At 40.8% G+C, this 15,989-nt stretch overlaps 1 long non-coding RNA gene across 1 annotated transcript; it reads right to left on the bottom strand.

Annotated features, from left to right (window-relative positions):
- On the bottom strand, nucleotides 1,842-6,519 carry LOC106503011. The gene is made up of 3 exons (XR_001296680.2): nucleotides 6,500-6,519; nucleotides 4,548-5,333; nucleotides 1,842-3,072 (listed from the first exon to the last, which is right to left on the bottom strand). It is a non-coding gene; the product is annotated as an uncharacterized LOC106503011 (long non-coding RNA).

The raw sequence follows: 15,989 nt of genomic DNA, 5'->3' as shown, positions 1-15,989 counted from the left end.
ACATACTAAGCTGGAGCAATTGAGAAAAGACTTCTGGAATTTCAGGATACTTGACATTGGAGCCTCAGGTCACTTGGGGAGAAGGAAATCCTGCAGATGGGAAATCACTATGTGTAAAAAAGAAGCTGTGATATGGCTGGCGTGGCTGGAGAGTAGACTTGTGGAGGGCATGGATATGTCATCCTGGACCTGAGCTCAACCCTGAAGCAGAAATAGTCTATAACCTGTACTGTCTTCCAGCCAGTTATCACCACCCACTCACTTTTAAGGCTTTTGAGGCTTCCCTTGTAGCTCATTTGGTAAAGAATCTGCCTGCAATGCAGGAGACCTCGGTTCAATCCCTGGGTCAGGAAGACCCCCTGGAGAAGGAAATGGCAACCCACTCCAGTACTCTTGCCTAGAGAATCCCATGCACTGAGGAGCCTGGCAGGCCACAGTCCATGGGGTTGCAAGAGTCGGACACAACTTAGCAACTACACCATCACCACTCACTTTCAAGCCTACAGTAAACTGGCTTTTCCTTATCACTTAACTGAGACCGTTCTAGCTCGACTGAAGGTCATCCCTAACCACCAGGAAAACCAATGGGCCTTTATCAGCCCTCATCCTTCTCTAGCTATCTGCATTTAACAATTTAATCTTCTGTCTTTCTTAAAAGGCTGTCCTTACCAACTCATTTTGATGGTAACTGTACTCCCTCCCCTGGTCCATTTTCCACTGACTGACAGAATTAAAAAAGGGCTCCAGTCAGGACATGACTGCCAATGGGAAACAGCGAGATCCTATAACAGGTTCTTTGTTCAGCTTCTATCATTTCAATGCAGGCTTTTATGGAAAATGTACTACATCCAAGACATCATGCCAGAGGTTGTAAGGGGGGAAAGACTCAAAGAATTCAGTCTTATGGAGGAAAGAGATTGGCAAGCAAGTGAAAGTGAAAGTGTTAGTCTCTCAGTCATGTCCAGCTCTCATGGACTATAGACCGCCAGTCTCCTCTGTCCATGGGATTTTCCAGGCAAGAATACTGGAGTGGGTTGCCATTCCCCTCTCTACGGTACCTTCCCCATCCAGGAATTGAACCCCGGTCTGCCGCATTGCAGGCAGATTCTTTACTGTCTGAGCCACCAGGATAAGCAAGGGCTTTTAAAAAGCAAGCCCCTTTTTAATTAAACTCAAAGCAGAATAAGGTGAGTGTTGATAAGAAGCATAAGCAGTATTTTGTGGATGTGAAAAGGAGAGGTGACTAAAGGTGACCTTGAAGCTAAGATTGGTTCATATCTTTCCACAGAAGAGGGTGTCTATTACCAATGTTTCATTGGTAATAAGATAGGAACTAAGTTATAAAGTTTGTGTTATTCTCAAAGAAAAATTGGTTTTCCAATTATTTGCTCATTAGAAAGTGAAAGGGAAGTCGCTCAGTCGTGTCCGACTCTTTGCGATCATGGACTGTAGCCCACCAGGCTTCTCTGTCCATGGGATTTTCCAGGCAAGAGTACTGGAGTGGGGTGCCAGTTCCTTCTCCGGGGGTCCTCCTGACCCAGGGATCGAACCCAGGTCTCCCGCATTGCAGGCAGACGCTTTACCCTCTGAGCCACCAGGGAAGCCCATTTGTTCATTATGTTATGCATATAAAAACTTTCTTTTAAAAGTGATTACCATATCTAGTGGTAATTGTTTCCTTGCTTGATCCTTGGAACAACCCATCTCATAGGTTTTATTAGTCCTGTTTTATAGATGAAGAAAATGAGACTCAGAGAAATTAAATAAGAATATACAAAATGGACTCCAAATAGAATTAAACTCTCCTTTCCTCATTATTTGAAATGAATTCTTTAGGCAACTTGAATGAGAATATTTATTTAAGTGTATTCCTTCCTTTCATTTCTACTAAATCAGGAAGCAAAATGCCATCATTGAAACGGAATGGATTCAGGGGTCCTTAGATTCAGTACCTTTTATTTAACCCAAGGGACTCATTTTCTTCATTGTCAAAGTGGCCCAGCAATTGGTTAGGTTCTTGGAGACCTAACTCTTCCATTCTGAGAGGGTATAATAGAGTCTGCACTATTTGTAAGAACAATGCAACTCTCTAGAGCTCTGTCAACATGGCAGTCCTAAAATGGTTAAAAAAAAAAAGTGTATTAGTGGTCATTCACAGGCCTCAAATTCAGTTTCTGCACTGAGAAATCCAAACAGTCAGGTTATTTTGTCGTTTCCATTTTTTGCTAAAACTGGGATAACCAGCCATCTTCAAGCAGTCAAACCAGTTTGATGGGTACCTCACCCCCTGACTTCCCCTGTCGGAAACTGGTTTCAGAGTCGGATCGACAGGTGCAGCCACAAAAAAAAGGGGAGTGGGGGAGGAAGAAACGAAACAAATAACCAACTTCGCAAACTCCGCAGAGAGATTTTGTAAACAGAAATGCAGGCTGTGTAAACATAGTACCTGTAATTTTTCTAGTTGGCACGCTAGGAACGCAGTAGAAAGAGATCACGGTAGATAACCCACAGTCCACCAAATAAGAGTTTTATTCGAGGAGGTGGAGGTGGAGTAGGAAGGCTGTCTGGTTGCTCCTGCATTTTTCCAAAAAATACAAATAAAACTATCCAAAACTTTTGACTCAAATACTTAATGAGTAGGAACCCTGAAGCATTTTCAGTGATTAAAAAAGGGACCAAGAGGTGAGTGAGAACTTAGCTTACTCCAAAAGAAGTCAGAGTAATTCTTTCTTGATGGAGGAGCAAAAGGATCTGGCGAGGTTGAACCCTGCTGCAGGGCATAGTCTATGAGCTGCTGGGGAGGTGCCGGAGGCGAGTGCAGCTGCTGTTTCAGGCAGAGCAGAATTCAGAGCTTCTCGGTGCCGGTGAACTTCGCTCGGCCTTCTTGCCTCTCACTCCCTACGGAGAGCAGCGTAGAAGAAGCAAGCAGCCTTGACAGCCTAGCGGGCAGGGCAGGAGCCTCTACTCGTTTGTCGTGTTCAGTCCCAGATTCTTGTTGATATATTTTATCAGATAAGCACTGTTCATGTGCTTTGCACTGTTAAGCACTGTTCATTTGTGATTTGAAATTTTCTGAAAAAGATCAGTTAAATAGTTTGGCTTTATGGATGCCTAATGGTCTAAGTAGAAGAAAGCAATGGCAACCCACTCCAGTACTCTTGCCTGGAGAACCCGAGGGACGGAGGAGCCTGGTGGGCTGCTGTCTATGGGGTCGCACAGAGTTGGACACGACTGAAGCAACGTGGCAGCAGCAGCAGCAGCAATGGTCTAACTGAACAAAGAAAAACCCATTGTCAAGAGCTACCTCTTTGGGTCCAAGAAACTAATGAAATTTGTGATTGAATCAAAAATTATATGCAGGGTCTGAATGCCAGAATAGCTGGTAAACGGAAGAGTAGATAGCTTTATTGATCAGAAAGTGTTTATAATTTTTTCAAAAATTAAAAGTACAGTCAATTAACAACATGGGCTTTAATTATTGTTATAACGGCTTACATTTACTGAGCACTAATTGCTTTTAGGGTACCATTTGTTGTTATTCAGTTACTTAGTCATGTCTGACTCTTTGCAACCCTATGAGCTGCAGCACGCCAGGCTTCCCTGTTCTTCCCTGTCGCCGGGAGTTTGCTGAAATTCATGTCTAATGAGTTGGTGACACTATCTAACCACTTCATCCTCTGCCGCCCCCTTCTCCTTTAGCACTCAGTCGTGCCAGACTCTTGTGATACTGTAGCCCACCAGGCTCCTCGGTTCATGGGCTTTCTCAGGCAAGAATACGGGAGTGGGTTGCCATTTCCTCCTCTTGCAGGGGATCTTCCCAACTAGGGAATGGAACCCGAGTCTCCTGCATTGGTAGGCCTATTCTTTTTTTTAACCACTGGACGCCTGAAAAGTCAAATAAAGTAATAATATACAGCTATTTTTAAGGTCATATTTAAAAGACACAGAAAATGTTAGTGATACATTTCTAAGTGAAAAAAAGAAGGCTACAAGCAGTATGTTTCACCTGATCTCACTTTTATAATAATCATTTATTTATGGGGCTACATTTGTACACCAAGGGCCAAAGATGTATGGGTGTTGCAATAAGGGTGTAATTCTTTTTTGTTTAGACTTATTTTTTTCTGCACTTTCCCAAACTTTCTTCAACTGACATGCATTATTTTTGTTTTGTTTTCTTGTTCTTTCCTTCTTTTTGGCATATGCATTACTTTTTAACGTGAGACCCTTCAGCGTTGTTTAAAGTAGAAGAGAAAAATACCATAAGAGGAATAATAAATGTGCCATCATCAGTTTTGTCACAGATAACGACATTTTGTGGGGAGCAAGGGTGGGCTGAACTGAACACACGAATGTTGCTGTGACACAAAAGCCCATTCTTGCACAGGTGCAGCCACCGGTACAGAGATGTCTCAGAATTTTCCACGAGCCAGTATCATATGAAGCAGGGTCACGAGTAAGCACAATCTTGCCCTGATCATTCTCCTCCTGGTTGACTTGCTTCCCTCCCTGGCTTCAGCGACTTCCCACTCCTGTTTTTCACCTACCTTGTTGGCCTTCCCTTTCTCAGTCTCCTTCGTCAGCTCCTTCTCTTCTCCTCACCTCCCTTTCCATTTCAGAGAGCTCCAGGCTTGATCTGGGGTTTCCTCTTCACCATCCACTTAGAGGGGAAAAAAAAAATAAATTAAAATGCCTTCGGGAGCTATGGTAGTAACAAGTGAGTGAAGCAAGTCCTTGATTACACTGCCAACTTTTCTCCCAACCCAACTCCAATCACCCCCACCTCAGGCAATTGCATATCCACAAATTGCTCAAGGCAAGACGTAGAAGCCACTTTTCATGGCTCCCTTTCTTTCATCTTTGCCCACAAATATCCAATACATCAGAGAAGGAAATGGCATCTCATTGCAGTATTCTTGCCTGGTGAATCCCACGGACAGAGGAGCCTGGCAGGCTATAGTCCATGCGGTTCCTAAGAGAGGAACGTGAGTACAGTGCATGAGCAAATCCTGTTAGTTCTATTTTAAAAATATATCTTAAATTCTTTCCTTTCCCTTTTCTGCCTCCATCTTGTGTAGGCTACGTAAGTGTTATCCTAGATGGTCTCCTGGCTTTTACTCACAGCCACCGAAAGTTCCTCACGCACCCAGACGTACTAACAGTCTCTGGATTTGGGGTGAAAACTCAGTAGATGTCTCTGGTCTTCTTTTATTCTTCCTATTGAAAAGGTAAGATCTACCTACCTTGACTGAGTTATCACAATTCAGAATTAACTAATAGTACACAAAAAAGTGAATTCACTTTGGTTTTTCGGCAGTCAGATATTTAGGAACCTGAGGGGGAAAAAAACACAAAATTTATTTGCTCAGTTGTTCTGCTCGTTTTGTACTCTACTGCCTTGTTTAACAATGGTTGAGGGAGAATTTAAAAAAAAATTATTTTCTATTCTTAATTCTCATCCATCTGTAAAGGACAAAACAGAAGGCTGACATAAATGTGTATTATAGTCTGGGGGTGGCTTACCATACTTGTTTCCACTGAAGTTCATCTTACCTCATTTTTCCAGGACTTCAATTCAATAGTTTTTTTCTTTGCCTTTTAAGCTTCTACAACTATGACTCACGGAACTAGTCCTATCTCAGTACTGGTTTGTGTTACTTTCTGTATGAGATTTTTCTCAAGTGGTTAAAATGACCTAAGCAAAATACATTTTGTTTTTCTAAAGCTTAAAGACATAAATGTTGAACTATCATTTGTTAACTATCATTCTTTAACTTTCCATTAAAAGAAACTGAATTTAGCAGAGGAATAAAGACTTTTTAATTTTACTTTACAGCATAAAATAATTTCCCTCAGCTATTTCTTCCATAGTTGTTGATCACAGACTTTTAGCAATCTCACGTTTAGATCTTGGAAACTGCATTTTCCTAAATGCTAGTTTCTTACTACATTTTTCTTTAGAAAGAAATTATTTTGAAGTCGACACTATTTCTGCCTTGCTTTTAATATGCAACCTAGCGACTCTCTGTCATTTCCTATTTACACAGAGCTCTCGGTTGTTCTCCCTCTGATTTAGAAGACTGTTGCTTTTGGGCTAGAAATACATGATCCAGATTTAGAGACTTTCCAGGGGGTTTCTAATAGTCTGAGTGACACTAAAATCTTTATATTAATACAGCTTATTTTTAATTAATATAAACATAGTTCATTATATATATATATACACACATATGTCATCACAGAAGTCATGAGTAAGCACAATCATATGCTAATCAAATAAAAATTAGTTCAGGGAATTCCCTGGCAGTTCAGTGGTTAGACTCTTATACTTCCACTGTCAAGGGTGCAGGTTTGAGTCCTGGTCAGGGAATTAAGATCCTGCAAGGCTGAAAAAACTTCCCTGGTGGCTCAGAGGTTAAAGCGTCTGCCTGCAAAGTGGAAGACCTGGGTTTGATCCCTGGGTCGGGAAGATCCCCTGGAGAAGGAAATGGAAACCTACTCCAGTATTCTTGCCTGGAGAATCCCATGGATGGAAGAGCCTGGTGGGCTATAGTCCACGGAGTTGCAAAAGAGTCAGACACGACTGAGCGACTTCACTCACTCAAGGCTGAAAAAAAAAAAAAAAAGTTCAGTGGTTTTAAACTAGGCCTTATATTGTAATTACCTGGGAAGCTGTAAAAACTATTGATGCCTGGGTTCTACTCAAGATTCTGATTTAATTGGCGGGGGCACTGGGATTTATAAAAGGTGATTCTTGAGAATGGTCAGTGGTAAGAACCACAGAAGTAGGCAGTTATGGCTTCAAAATGTCATTTTCTATATTTGCGCCTAGCTGCATATATGAAGAAGGTGGCAATATACTTACCTTTTTATACAAAAAACTGGCTTAAAACAATACAAATTCATCTTACATTTTTAGAGGTCAGAATTCCAAAATGGGTTTCACTAAAATAAAGGCATTGGTGGGGCTGTGTTCCTTCTGGAGATTGCAAGTGAAAATCTGTTTCGTTACCTTTTCAGCTTTTAGACACTTCCTGAACTCCTTGGCCTGTGGCCTCTTCCTCCATCTTCAAAGCCATCAAGGTGACGTCTTCAAATCTCTCACTGACTCTATACTTTTGGCCTTTCTTTTTCACATATGGGGATCTTTGTTATTATACTGGGCTGAAATATTTAATGCAGGATAATATCCCATCTCAAGATCTTTTAATCATCTGTAAAGTCCTTTTTCCATGTGAATTAATATATTCACATGGTTCCAGGGATTGTTATGTTCGTGCAAAAGTAATTGAGGTTTTCTATTGTTGCTCTTTGCCAATTGATATTGGAATATATTCTTAAATAAATGTGGTTATGTTATACATCATTTTAATTTAATTTCTTGCATTCTTTATATATATATATGTTTTGCTAATGACATTACTTGCTGTTTATTTTATAGTTATTTTAGACTAGGGAAGTGATGTTAAACAAAAAGCAAATTCGAGTGATATTCTTATTCAAGTTCAAAATGGGTCGTAAAGCAGTGGAGACAACTTGCAACATCAACAACGCATTTGGTCCAGGAACTGCTAACAAATGCACAATGAAGTAGTGGTTCAAGAAGATTTGCAAAGGAGAAGAGAGCCTTGAAGAGGAAGAGAGCAGTGGCTGACTGTTGGAAGTTGACAACCACCAACTGAGAGGATCATCAAAGATGATCCTCCTACAACTACACAAGAAGGGATGACCCAGAGAGATGTTATGGGGAGGGAGGTGGGAGGGGGGTTCATGTTTGGGAACGCATGTAAGAATTAAAGATTTTAAAATTATTAAAAAAAAAAAAGAAGTTGCTGAAGAACTCAGTGTCAACCATTCTATAGTCGTTTGTCATTTGAAGCAAATTGGAAAGGGGAAAAATCTTGATCAGTGGATGCTCATGAGCTAACACCACCCTAATGGCAGAAAGCAAAGAGGAACTAAAGAGCCTCTTGATGAAGGTGAAAGAGGAGAGTGAAAAAGCTGGCTTAAATCTCAACATTCAAAAACTAAGATCACGGCATCTGGTCCCATCACTTCATGGTAAATAGATGGGGAAACAATGGAAACAGTGACAGACTTTATTTTCTTGGGCTCCAAACTCAGTGCAGATGGTGACTGCAACCATGAAATTAAAAGATGCTTGCTCCTTGGAAGAAAAGCTATGACAAACCTAAATAGCATATTAAAAAGCAAAGACATTACTTGGCCAACAAAGCTCTGTAAAAGTCAAAGCTATGGTTTTTCTGGTAGTTATTTATGGATGTGAGAGCTGGACCATAAAGAAGGCTGAGCACCGAAGAATTGATGTTTTTGAATTGCGGTGTTGGAGAAGATTCTTGAGAGTCCCTTGGACAGCAAGAACATCAAACCAGTCAATCCTAAAGGAAATCAACCCTGAATATTTATTGGAAGGACTGAAGCTGAATTCTGGGAGATAGTGAAGGACAGAGAAGCCTGGCGTGGTGCAGTCTATGGGGTCGCAAAGAGTTATACACGACTGAGCGAGTGAACAACAACATGACCTGATGGCAAATCAAAAAAATAGTCATTTTGAAATGTCTTCTGTTAGAACAACAGTGAACCATTTCTTGATCAGATGGTGACATGCAACAAAAAGTGGATTTTATACAACAACTGGCGATGACCAGCTCAGTGGTTGGACCCAGAAGCTCCAAAGCGCTTCCCAAAGCCAAACTTGCACCGAAAAAAGATCATGGTCACTCACTGTTGGTCTGCTGCCCGTCAGATCCACTATAGCTTCTGAATCCCAGCGAAACCATTACATCTGAGAAGTATGCTCAGCAAATTGATGAGATGCACCAAGACTTGCAATGCCTGCAGCTAGCATCTGTCAACGGCACCCCACTCCAGTACTCTTGCCTGGAAAATCTCGTGGATGGAAGAGCCTGGTAGGCTGCAGTCCATGGGGTCTCGAAGAGTTGGACACAACTGAGCGGCTTCACTTTCACGCATTGGAGAAGGCAATGGCAACCCACTCCAGTACTCTTGCTGGAGAATCCCAGGGACAGTGGAGCCTGGTAGGCTGCTGTCTATGGGGTCACACAGAGTTGGACACGACTGATGCGACTTAGCAGCAGCAGCAGCAGCAGCAGCAGCATCTGTCAACAGAAAGAGTCCACTTCTTCTGCATGACAACTCCTCACTGCATGTCACACAACCAACACTTCAAAAGTTGAATGAATTGGACTACGAAGTTTTGGCTCACCAGCCATATTCACGTGACCTCTTGCCAACTGACTACCACTTCTTCAAGCATCTCGACAACTTTTTGCAGGGAAAACGCCTCCACAGCCAACAGGAGGCAGAAAATGCTTTCCAAGAGTTCGTCCAAACCTAAACATGGATTTTTATGCTATAGGAATAAACAAACTTATTTCTCACTGGCAAAAAATGTGTTGATTTTAATGATTTCTATTTTTATTAATAAAGCTATGTTTGAGCATTGTTATAATGATTTAAAATTCACAGTCCAAAACTGAAATTGGGTTTGTACCAACCTAATAGAATGTGGATATCCTTATGGGACATTCTGTTATCTATCACAAACCCCGTACTCTGTAGCTGTGCTCCTCTTCATTTTACACACTCTCCCTGATGATCTTTCTCATCTCAGTAGATGATCTTACATTACCTATTCATTGGATATAGCCCCTGTGTGGTTCTGTAGGCCCTAGAACGTATACTTTTCCTAACCTTTAGGTCTTGACAGTCTTTGCTATCTTGGTTTGAACACTTCAGGAAAATTGTCTTCTTTCGAGTCATACTATCTTCTTTGTTCTTCTAGACTCAAGGCATTTCCTTCTCCAGGAAGTTTTTTTTTTTTAATTGAGATATAATTGATATATAACATCACGTAAATTTAAGATGTGAGAAGGGATGACAGAAGATGAGATGTTTGGATGGCATCACCAACTCGATGGACAGTTTGAGCAAGCTCTGGGAGTGGGTGAAGGACAGGGAGGCCTGGAGTGCAGCAGTCCATGGGGTCGCAGAGAGTCGGACACAACTGAGTGACTGAACTGAAGTTTAAGATGTACAGCGTGTTGATTTGACATATTTTCAATATTGTAATATGATTACCACCGTTGGTTTGCTAACACCTCTACCACATCACTTTCTTTTTTGTGGTGGGGACAATTAAGATCTAGACTCTTAGCAATTCTGAAGTTCATAATATAGTATTGTTGACTATAATTACTATGCTGTGCATTAGATCTACAGGAATTATTTTTCTCTTAGTTGTTCTGGTTCTCAAACAACATCCCCCCATTCTCCCACCCTTCCCCCCAGCCTCTGGTTATCACCATTCTACTCTGTTTTTATGAGTTTTGCCTTTTTTTTTTTAGATTCCACATATAAGTGATATCTAGTAGTAGCCTTTCTTTGCCTGATTTATCTCACTTATCATAATCCTCTTATGGTCTATCCATATTATCACAAATGGCACTATGTTCTTCTTTCTGTTGGCTGAGTAATAGTCCAGTGTATATACCCCATCTTCTTTATCCATTCATCCACTTATGGACACCTAAGTTGTTTCCATATGTGGTGCTGGAGAAGATGCTTGAGAATCCCTTGGACTGAAAGGAGATCAAACCAGCCCATCCTAAAGGAAATCAAACTTGAATATTCATTGGAAGGACTGATGCTGAAGCTGAAAGTCCAATCCTCTGGCCACTTGATGCAAAGAGGTGACTGACTGGAAAAGACCCTGATGCTGGGAAAGAGGACAAGGGGGCGACAGAGGATGAGATGGTTGGATGGCATCACCAACTTGACGGGCATGGGTTTGAGCAAATTCCAGGAGACAGTGGAGAACAGGGACACCTGGTGCACTGCAGTCCATAGGGTCACAAAGAGTTGGCCACGACCCAGACACTGAACAGCAACAAAACTGTTATTTCCGTATCTCGGCCCTTGTGAAAAATGCGGGCACAAAAGTGGGAGTGCAGGTGCATTTGTCATTTCAATATCCTACTTTCATTCCCTCTGGATATATACTCAGAAGTGGAACGGTTGGATCATATGGTAGTTCTATCTTTAATTTTTGAGGAACCGCCATACCGTTTTCCATAGTGGCTGAACAAATTTACATTCCTACCAACAATGTACGAGGGTTCCCTTTTCTGCACATAATTTCCAATGCTTTTCATCTCTTTTCTTCTTTTTAAAAAATATTTATTTATTTTTGGCTGTGCCGGGTCTTCATTGCTGCTTGGGCTTTTCTCTAGTTGTGACGAGCAGGGGGGCCACTCTGGGCTCCTCACTGAGGTGGCTTCTCTTGTTAGCGAGCCCGGGCTCTGGGGCGTGCAGGCGTCAGGAGCTGCAGTGCGCAGGCTCGGTAGCTGTGGTTGCTGGGCTCTAGAGCACAGGCTCAGTAGTTGCAGGGCGTGGGCTTAGTTGCTTTGCGGCATGTGGGATCTTCCCAGACCAGGGATCGAACCGGTGTTCCCTGCATTGGCAGGCAGATTTTTTTTTAACCACTAAGCTGCCAGGGAAGCCCCCTATTGTCTTCTTGGTGGTAGCCATTTTAATAAGTGTGAGGTGATACCTCAATGTGGTTTTGGTTTGCATTTTCCTAATGATTGACTGGTAAATAATATTTATAAACTTCTGAGCCCCTCAGTAAAGATGGTGCGATATCTACCAATGGGAAGATAAGACTTTTTTTTTTTGGCTGAGTTGTGAGGCATGAGAGATCCTAGTTCCCTGACCAGGTATTGAACCTGCACCCCCTGAATTTAAAGCGTGGAGTACCAATATTGGACTGCTAGGGAAGCCTCTGGAGAAGGAAATGGCAACCGACTCCAGTATTCTTGCCTAGAGAATCCTGTGGACAGAGGAGCCTGGTGGGCTGCTGTCCATGCGGTCGCACAGAGTCAGACACGACTGAAGCGCCTTAGCATGCATGCATGCATTGGAGAAGGACAATGTTCTTGCCTGGAGAATCCCAGGGACAGTGGAGCCTGGTGGGCTGCCATCTATGGGGTCACACAGAGTCAGACAGGACTGAAGTGACTTAGCGGCAGCAGGGAAGCCCCAGAGAAGACGTTTTAACTTTACTTTCAGTTTCTCAACATTTTCAGGAAAAAGACTAAACCTAAGCACCCTCCTACAATGAATGTGTTAATCTCATTATTGCACACAGTTGCACACCTCTATAAATGCAAATTATTGTAAACTAATATAAACACTGCAACCCACCACTACTATACAATGGGTGATTCTACCCAAATATGTATTGCGGTTGGGTAGTTGCTAGTGGTTTTAGGAGTCTAGTGAAATCCTATCACTAGGTAGGGTTTGACATCCCTAAAGGCAGCAGGTTGCCTTCAGGGTAGAATCCAGGCATTAGCCTGGTTTGCTCTGGTCCCCTCAGCCTCTGTAGCTTCCTCTTTCATCAACTTGCTATTAACAATCGGCCTGCCATCCCATACTCATCATTTTTATATAACAATTATAGTTTAGCCATGGGTTCTTGATTATGCTAACATAATTTTCACCCATAATAAAGCCAAGAATGGAGCTTAATCTATTCAGTGTTCCCTTCTGCAGACTATTTTATAAACACAGACTCAATTCCAGTTCCCTCTTTGTGCAGGGATAATAAAAGCTATAATGACATTTTAAACAATCAGAATACCATTTAACTTCATGGGATGAGAGTTTCCCACACTTAGGTTCCTCATAAATAAACAGAATCACACAGGATCCAAATAGGGGTGTTAAGATCTGCTTTTCAATATATGTGTTAACGGTATATGCATATATATATTTTTACTGCTCTATAGCTCTATCTATAAATATATAATTATTTAAGAATAACGGTTTGATTCAGCTGTCTCCTAAGAGTTAAAATGTCCAACCATTCTGGAGACTTTTTAAAAATTGAAGTATAGTTGATTTACAATATTGTGTTACTTTCAGGTGTACAGCAAAGTGACTCAGTTATACATGTCTATATTTTTGTTATTGTTTCTACTATAGGTTATTGCAAGATATTGAATGTAGTCCCCTGTGCTATATAGCAGGACCTTGCTGTTTACATATATACAGTAGTATATATCTGTTACTCCCATACCTTTAATTTACCCCTCCTTCCCTCATCTTTCCTCTTTGGTAATCATAAGTTTGTTTTCTATGTAAGTGAGTCTGTTTCTGTTTCATAAATAAGTTCATTTGTATTTTTTTAGATTTCACATATAAGTGATATATAATATTTGTCTTTGTCTGACTTCACTCAGTATAATAATTTCTAGGGTCGCAAAGGTTGCGCAAATGGCAATATTTCATTTTTTTTATGGTTGGGTAATATTCCATTGTGTGTATATATCACATCTTCTTTATCCATTTGTCTGCTGATTGCTACTTAGGTTGCTTTCATATCCTGGCTATTGTAAAATAGTGCTGCTATGAATACTGGGGAGCATATATCTTTCTGAATTAGAGTTTTCATCTTTTCCAGATATATTCCCAAGAGTAGGACTTCTGGCTCATAAATAACTCTATTTTTGGTTTTCTAAGGAAGCTCCATACTGTTTTCCATAGTGGCTACACCAATTTACATCACGTCAACAGTGTAGGAGGGTTCCCTTTTCTCCTAACCCTCTGGAGATTTTTCATATCATGGTATTACCTTCCCTGACTTTTTCATCTGGCCTGTTCGATTTATTTTTTAATACTATTTATTTTGTAATCTTTTCTTGGAAGTCTCCCTATTAGGTTTTTATAGGGTTAATATATTGCATTGTGATGTCTGTCTCAATGATTAGACTGTGAGTTCTCAAGACGGGCTAGATTTTAATGTCTAGTGTACTGCTTAACAGTCAGGAAATATTTTTGGAAAGATTTGAATTAGTAAGTGAAGTCCCTCCTCCTTAAAATATTTTTTGTTTCTGTTTAGTACCATATCATCAGTGGTACATAACTCAAAAAGGCAGAGTCCCTTGATTTACTATATAATGAAAAACTTGTATGTCCATTTACTATCTTCAATGCCATTTTTAATGGCTTCAAAGAATCCCACAGTGTGGAAGAACCATAGTTATCTATCTAACCAACCTTTGTGTGTGTGTATGTGTGTGTGTGTGTGTGTGTGTGTGTGTGTTAGATACGTACATTGATTCTAAATGTTTGAAATTATAAATAATACTGACATAAACATGGTTTTAACTCTACCTCTGGGCTACTTGATTATGCTTAGGACACATTCTCAAGAGTCGAAGAGCAGTATACTACAAGACTCTTTCTCAGTGATATATATTTGCAGTAAATAAGAGTATACATTTTTCCTGCGCCAACACTGAGTACTGTGAATATTTGTAATGAGAGAGATAAAATGTATCTCAATATTATTTTAATTCATGTTTCTTTGATTAGTAGTAGAATTGAACATTTTATTCCTGTGTTTTTATTTATTTTTTGGCCACACTTTGAGGCATGTGGTATCCCTGACCAGGGATCCAACCAGAGCTTCGTGTAGTGGAAGTACAGAGTGTTAACCACCGGACCACGTGGAAGTCTCTCTTGTATTTTTCTCCCCCTTCCTGTATTTTTAATACAGGTATGCATACAAATGGTGGTTGTAACATTTCTCCGCAGAGAAATAATTTGGGGTGGTGCCTGTAAGGAAATGGGTACTTTTTAAAATCAAATTAAACCTAAGTCTTCTCAGTTAGTAACAAAGAGAAAACCTCCCTAGAAAATTTCTTGTGAACTTTATAACCCCAAATGTGATTATAACACAAAATCCCCCTTTCCCCTTGTGGTTCTCTAGCTAAATACGTTATTACCACCTTCTTTAATGTACAGGCCCTCTTCGTTATAGCATAGCTATGACCAGGCTGGAATATTTTTTAAAGTTTATACACTGGACCAACAAAAGTAACATGGTTAGGGAGAGTAATCCAAAGTTAAATAATCTGTTTTATCTGATATTTTAGTTTTCTATCTATTGCCATATAACAAAAAATTCCAAAATTCAGTGGCGTTATTCAACAAGTATTTATAACTTCTTACAATTCCTATGTGGGTTAACTAGACCCAACAGTGCAATTTATATCACGTGGTAGGGCTGCAGTCTTCTGAAGGCTCAACCTGGCCGGAGTATCCACAATGGCTCACTCTCGTGGAGGACAGATGTTGTCTGATGGCTGGGAACTCAGCTGGGGCTACTGACTGAAAGCCTTTGATTGTTCTCCAGTTTCTCCATGTGGCTTGGGTTCCACGACGGAATACTCTAAGTGTGCCTCTGTATGACAGAAGTCACCTTGTGGAGTGAAAGTGAAAAGTGAAAGTGTTAGCCACTCAGTCGCATCCAATTCGTTGTGATCCCATGGACTGTAGCCCGCCAGGTTCCTTTGTCCATGGAATTCTCCAGGCAAGAATACAGGAGTGGGTAGCCATTCCCTTCTCCAGGGGATCGAATATTAGCAAGCATTTCAAAGTTCAAACCCCAGAGAATGAGGGCTGGAAAAAGGAATTAGCTCTCCTGTCTGCTTGGAAACAATCTCCTGTTGGTCTCATTACCTATATGAACCATCACTTATATCTTGGTGGCTGAAATGGTAACCTACCACTTTCAGGGGACACACTGGCTTCTCAGAGACCTCACCTAGATAAGCAATTCAGAAGTGAGGGAACAGTGCCAAGAGTCACTCCAGGGATATGCACTTATACAGATTGCAAAGGAGGGGGGAGTAGGGTGGTGGTACATTTCATTGCAGTCTCATGACAATTACTATCTTGCAATTATCTCTCATTGTAAGAGGGATACATTTTGAGAGCTACTTTAGCTCTCATTGTAAGAGAACACTGTAAACAGGCAACCTATTTATACACTATTTAAGAACAAAATTGACATGGGAAAATAAAAGAGACAAATCAACCAATCTGGTGTATGTCTATATCAACTACGCTAAATACTTCATTAATATTTAATGCCTTAA

The sequence above is a fragment of the Capra hircus genome, chromosome 17 (assembly GCF_001704415.2).
Source record: "Capra hircus breed San Clemente chromosome 17, ASM170441v1, whole genome shotgun sequence".
In the NCBI taxonomy this organism is placed as follows: Eukaryota; Metazoa; Chordata; class Mammalia; order Artiodactyla; family Bovidae; genus Capra; species Capra hircus.
Note: the sequence above shows the minus strand (reverse complement) of the source record. Positions and strands in the feature narration are given on the sequence as shown.